Below are 6,712 nucleotides of genomic sequence, written 5' to 3' on the forward strand. Positions count from 1 at the left end.
GAGGCTTTGTTTACCTGTCTGCATTCACTGCTGTAGCGGTGGGTCCAAGGACAGACTTCGTGGGCTGATCCTAATTATGTTACTGTGGTAAAATACACATATACCATCCTAACCATTTTTAAAGTGTACAGTTCAATGGCATTCCTTATATTCACATTATTGTGTAACCATTACCACCAAGAACCCTTGTCATCTTGCAAAATTAAGACTATATTCATTAAATAATACCTACCTTGCCCTTGGCAACCACTACTGTACTTTCTGTGCCTATTTTGACTACTCTAGGGACCTCATGTAAGTGGAATCCTACAGTGTTTGTCTTTTTGTGACTGGCTTATTTCACATAGCACAATGTCCTCAAGATTCATCCAGGTTGTACCTTGTGTCAGAATTTCCTTCCTTTTTATTTTTTATTTTTTTTTTGAAATTTAAAGAAAAAATTTATTGAAGATCTGAAAAACAATTCCTAAAAGATTGGCTTTTCCAGAAAACTGTAGCTACACAACGCATTGCGTCTATCATGTTAACACGTGCATTAGACACAAATACAAAACCATGAAACAAGCCACCATTCTTCAACAATCGGAGCAAAGGGACGATGCCTAAGGAACAGCATGGACGGCCTATAGGATGGGCTCTTTACTTTAAGCACCATAAAAAAGGAGCACAGACGGATGAGCGTGTTCAGGTATATACACTGAATTGAACCTTTGGCACTAGGAATCAGAGCAGTTTGTCATACAGCATTAACACATATTATAAAAGTGCGGAGTGTCAAAGGGATAGAACCACCAGCATTCAAAAGGAGCTTGGTCGACCAGGCAATAAAACACTCTACAGTATGTCTCTCGTCGTCCATCACTGAATACACTGGTAGCGACTTTGAAATGAAAAAAAAAGAAAAGAAAAAAGGAGCTATAACCCCTTTTATTTTCTCTGTTTAAGATCAACATCAATTCTGTTATATACTAACATTTGCAAAGTACATCATTTGTACAAGAGGAGGACTAAACAAAAATGTGTTTACAGAAATCCAAACAGCGTCAGCGCCTCGCCTCACACAGCTTTCCGATGGTACTCAGGCGGGGCAACTTCATAATCGCTGGCACTAAACAAGGTTGCAGAATTCTTTGCCAGGTATTTTAGGAAGTCATGAAGATAATCCAGCAACAATGCAAGACTCTTCTCGTCCAGAGGAGTATAGGCCAACATGGCTCCAATTCGTACAAACAATCTCAGTAGATGCAGCGCCCCGTACACCTGGGACATGGGCGCGTCCGGGTGGTCTGCGAGAATCTCAGCGTACTGCGGCCTCTCAAATTTGTAAAGCAGCTGAGTCCCCAGCATCACATTGAAGTACTCCTTTATGCCGGCCACTACCTCATTCACAGCGTACTCCTTATTATCTGTGTTTCCTCGAGATTTCTTGTAATTTGCATAATCCTCTAGAATGGAATCCACGTTCTTCTTGGCAGGAAGATAAAACAGCTGTTTTTGCCGGGTAATTAAGTCCCAATCATCAACAAGCCACGGTTTTAATTCTTCAGGAATCTTTACTTTCACTTCAACTCTGTTCATGAATGTTTCCTCATTCTCAACGGTAGGATCCACTCGGGCCCTTTTCTTGCGAGGAGGCTGAGGTGTCTCGCTGGTACTGCCACCATCTCCATTTCCAGGTGTTTTCTGTTTGTTCTTTTTGGTTTTCACTTCAACACTTTTCTGCTGCAGGCCGGCGGTCTTCTTCCCTGGGGCAGCACCTCTCATCTTCCCCTCTGCATACTGCTCCTGATTGTCTTTTTGAAGTTCTCGCTGTTTCTGCAGATTGGTGTCCACGTACTTGAGTACTCTGCTTTCTGGAACCCATTCGTCCCAATTTTTATTCCAACCACTGTAACGTATAAAGTATTTCACTTGTTTGTCCTTTATGGCAACCTTTACACACTTTGCTTTATAGAGAAGAGGCCCATGAAAGCACAGCACTTGCTCACCCTCCTGGAATTTGGGCTTTGGGTCCTGTTTCAGCGCCATTTATATCTTTCCTTCCTTTTTAAGGCAAACTAATATTCCATTCTATTTTAAGGAAGAACAATATTCCATTGTATGTATAGAACATGCTTTGGTAGTCCATGCATCCACTGATGGACACATGGCTTGTTTCCATGTTTTATCTACTGTGAATAATGCTGCTATGAATATGGATGCACAAATATCTCGTCAAAATCCTGCTTTCAATTCTTTGGGGTATGTGCCAGTGGAATTGCTGGGCCATGTGGTAATCCTATGTGTAATTTTTTTTTTTTGAGAATGGCTGTACTGTCTTCCACAATGGGTGCACCATTTTACACCCCAACTGACAGTGCATGAGGGTTCCAATCTCCACATCCTTGCCAATTATTGTTAGTTTCTGGGTTTTTTTTAATGTTTATTTATTTTTGAGAGGGAGGGAGAGAGTGTAAGCCAGGGAGAGGCAGATAGAGAGGGAGACACAGAATCTGAAGCAGGCTCCAGGCTCTGAGCTGTCAGCACAGAGCCTGATGTGGGGCTTAAACCCATAAACCATGAGATCATGACCTGAGCTGAAGTCAGAAGCTCAACTTACTGAGCCACCCAGGCGCCCATGTTTTGTTTTTTTAATTCTCATTGTAGTTGTGTTTTCTCATTTCTTTGCATGCCCAGTGAACTATGAGTGGATGCCAGACATTGAGTTTTACCCTGTTGGTGCAGGATGTTTTTGTATTTCTACACATCTTGCTGAGCTCTGACCTGGGATGCATTGAAGTTACTTGAATAGACAGGCCTTTTAGGTCTTGCTTTTGGGATTGTTAGGTGGGTCTGTGCAGGGCTCAGTCTGGGGCTAATTATTCCACACTTCTGCAGTGAGAACTTGATGAGCACTCTATCCAGTGCTCCATGAATTATGACTTCTTCATGGCTGGCTGGTGGGACCACTATTCCCAGTCCTGTATAAGCACTGGGTACTGTTCCCTCTCATTCTTCTGGGAGATCCTTTGCTCAGCTTCGGACAGTTTTTACATGTGTTTGTGCTGATCTGTGCTCAGCAGAACACCAAGAGGGGGTCTTCTTCAATCCCCCAGGTTCACCTCTGTGCAGCCCTCACACCTCTGGTTCTCTGTGTGGACAGACTGAGCCACCTTGGTGTCCCATGACTCAGGCAAGTGCTTTTCCAGGCCCCATCCAGGATCCTTCCTCCTGTGCTGTGTCCCAGAAGCTGAGACAATGCTAAAGCTACTTCCATTTATTTCCTGCCTCTCAGGGATACAATTATGCACTAGTTGATGTCCAAGTACTGAAAACAGGTTTCCTATATCTATCCTTTTAGTAATTCATGGTGGTTTCAGATGAAAAGTAAATTTGGTCTCTGTTACTCTATATTGGCCAAAAGCAGAAATGTTTCTCATTATTTTATTCAAACCCAAATGAAAACAAAACAGCACTTTTTCTTTTAAAAAATATACACATCAATAGCATGAAAGCATATTCATGCTTCTTTTCTGAATTTCCCTTTTCCCTTCCCATTCTGGGTAATTTCTTCTGACTCATATTCTGGTCCACAGAGTCTCTCTTCACCTGAGTCAAGGTAATTATAAATGTCATTCAATGAGTTCTGAACTTGATTTTTGTATTTTTCATTTCTGGAAGTCCTGTTTGGTTCCTTTTCAAATCTCCTGTGTCAAATTTATAGTTTCCAGTTGTTTCAGAAGTTTACAGGCCTGGTTTTATCTCCTTGAACATAGGAAGCACATTTGTTTTACAGTTTCTGGCTTATAACTCAAGTATCTGGGTTTCTTCATGTCTGTTTTTCCACCGGTTCTGTCATGGCAAATTATCTCATGTTTCTGGTCATCTTTGTTTGTGTGCTGAACAGATATTTAAATGTCATTTTTCAGAATAATCCCAGGCCCAGGGTGATGTGACCACTATCCTAAGAGGGTTTCTGCTTGCTTCTCCAAGGGCATTCTGGAGCTCCCTTACACCAAGCTTGGGTTTGAGATTTTCTGAGCTTCCGTGAGATTCAAGGCTGGACTGCCGTCCATGGGAGAGCTGGCTCACTGCCCGCTCCCTCCTAGGGGGCATCCCATCTTGTCTGTAGTCCAGGGCAGGTGTGGTTTACCATGGTCCACACCCCTGGTGAACCATGGCCTCCTACTGTTGTTTCCCTAACCCCAAAGACTGCCAAAAGTAATACAGCCACAAAGCTGCCATTTCTGAAAAAGCAGGAGCAGCCTTGACTGCTTGACTCACCTCTCCACCTCCTTGCTCCCCCGGGTTTGGTGATTCATCACCACGATTTAGATGATTTAGATGTTTCCTGCCTCTGTGAAGATGACGCCTATGTGTTGTCTTCATGGGAAAGCCCCGATTAAACTGTTTGCCATTATTGGAAACTTGTCCATATATTAAACTAAACATTTTAAAGTGTTCTCTTTATTTTTGTATAGTGTGAGGTCACGTTCTTAGTTAATTTCTCCCATGTAGTAGTTACTTTACCAAGAACATTTGCCGAATATCTCCTCCTCTCCCATTGGCCTCCAACACCACCTGAGTTATGTGTCAAACTTCCACACATGGAAGGATCTAATCTTGCACTTGATTCCACTATCGGTTGTCCAATTCCAACCAGCTTCTGTGCCTGCATAGGCACCAGTGTGTTTTAACTACTAGGGTGTCATAATAAGATTTGGTATTTAAAAGGAAAATTTATCTGTCACCCTTCCACATGAATTATAACTTTTAAAACCAGTCTTTTCTGTACATTTAAAAACTATCTCAGATGTGTGTGTTTGGGGGGGGGGCTTAAAACAACACATATTCTTTCATAGTTCTGAAGGTCAAGGGTCTGAACTGAGTCTGATGGGGCTACAATCAACAATTGCATCTGCAGGGCTGGTTCCTTGTGGAAAAGAACCAATTCCTTGCTGATTCCAACTTCTAGATGCTGCCAGATACCCCAGCTTGTGACAGCATCACTCAATCTCTACCTCTGTGGTTACTTTGCTTTCTCTTAACATGAACCCTCCTGCCTATCTTGTATAAGGACCCATGGGTTTTCACACTGGGCCAATCTGGATAATATAGGAAAATCTCCCCATCTCAAATGCTTACCTTAATCACACCTGCAAAGTCCCTTTTACCAGGAGGGGTACATTTTCACAGGACATGGGGATTAGGATGTGGACAGCTTTGGGGAACCATTACTCTGTCTGCCATACCACTCAAGTAATTGCTATATCATATTTTTACCGGATTCTCATTGGCCTATAGATTGATTTAGAGACAGGTACATTTACAACATTAAGACTTTATATCCATGAACATTGGATATCTCACCATTCATTTGTCTCTAACATCTCAATAAACTTTTATAATTTTTCTGGTCCTTAGGTAATCCTAAATACTTAAACATTTTGTTGTATAGTAAATGTCATGTATCTTTAAGTGTGTATCTCAGATTTTGTTGCTTATGTATACACATATGATTGTTTATATTTTATCTTCATTCTAGGAAACTTGCTGAATTCTACTACTAGAATAATTTGTAAATTCTTCTAAATTATTCACATAAACAAACAGGTCATTTTTATTACATACTCATTTCCACTCTTCCACTCTTTTGTATTTGATTTTCTCAGTTTCATAATTGTAGGGATGTAATAAGGCAATATTAATGAATATATAGTTTATATATAATTTACATTAATATAATGAAAATACAAGCTCATTTCAATAGAGCATGAAGGAATTTAATAATGACCATTAAAAATACATGATTAAGGGGCACCTAGGTGGCTCAGTCCAACCTTGGCTTAGGTCACGATCTTGTGGTTCATGGATTTGAGCCCTACATCGGGCTCTGTGCTGACAGCTCAGAGCATGGAGCCTGCTTCAGATTCTGTGTCTCCCTCTCTCTCTGCCCCTCCCCCACTCATGTTCTGTCTGTGTCTCTCTCTCAAAAATAAAGAAACATTTAAAAAATAACAAAAAATACAGGGCTAAAAACCTTACCAAGGTTAAAAGAAGACAAAAAATCCCTGACTTGAAGAATATATGCTAAAAAAAAAAAAAAAACCTGACAACAAAGCTACAGAAAACATCACCATAAATGAAGACAACCTAGAGACCCTCACTATACAATCAGGACTAGGATAGGTGCTATCACCATTCTCAATGACACTGGGAAGAGCCTAGGAGCATCACTGTACAATCGGAACTAGAAAAGGTGGCTTCATCGTTCTTATTGACACTGTTCTATTAATATGTGTTTCTAGCTCTCTGGGTGAGCACTGTTTCCTGTCTACCTCAACCTTGACCAGTTCCATGCATGCTGGTCCCTCATATGCAGAAGTGAGAAGTTCAGCTTCTTGGGTGTCTCCATGAATAGGGTGTACATGATGAAGCCCTGGTCTAGACTACATGCTCCCAAAGCATGCTTTACATCTTGTCCATAATGCATTTTCCTGGCTCATTGTTCAAACCCCATAGTTTCCTTGGGTCTTGATGAAAGAAGAGAGCTGTTCTTGTAGCCAATAGCCCTAAGCCCTTCTTCCACCAGGCTTAAAGTCAGAGTTTCTATAGGAGACTGAAGTGCACGTGTCATGGTGCTCACTAAAGTACATTTTATAGTCCTCCCCTGGAAGAGTGAAAGATGACATGCCATATGCCAAAATGGCAGAACAAAGCCTTTTTGTGAACC

The 6,712-nt window shown here is 41.3% G+C and overlaps 1 pseudogene; it reads right to left on the reverse strand.

Moving 5' to 3' along the window:
- Positions 1 to 427: 427 nt before the first annotated feature.
- Positions 428 to 2,028, reverse strand: LOC132681743 (mortality factor 4-like protein 1 pseudogene; annotated as a pseudogene).
- Between the last annotated feature and the right edge of the window lie 4,684 nt (positions 2,029 to 6,712).

The sequence above is a fragment of the Panthera onca genome, chromosome A1, assembly GCF_046562875.1.
Source record: "Panthera onca isolate mPanOnc1 chromosome A1, mPanOnc1 haplotype 2, whole genome shotgun sequence".
Lineage (NCBI taxonomy): Eukaryota > Metazoa > Chordata > Mammalia > Carnivora > Felidae > Panthera > Panthera onca.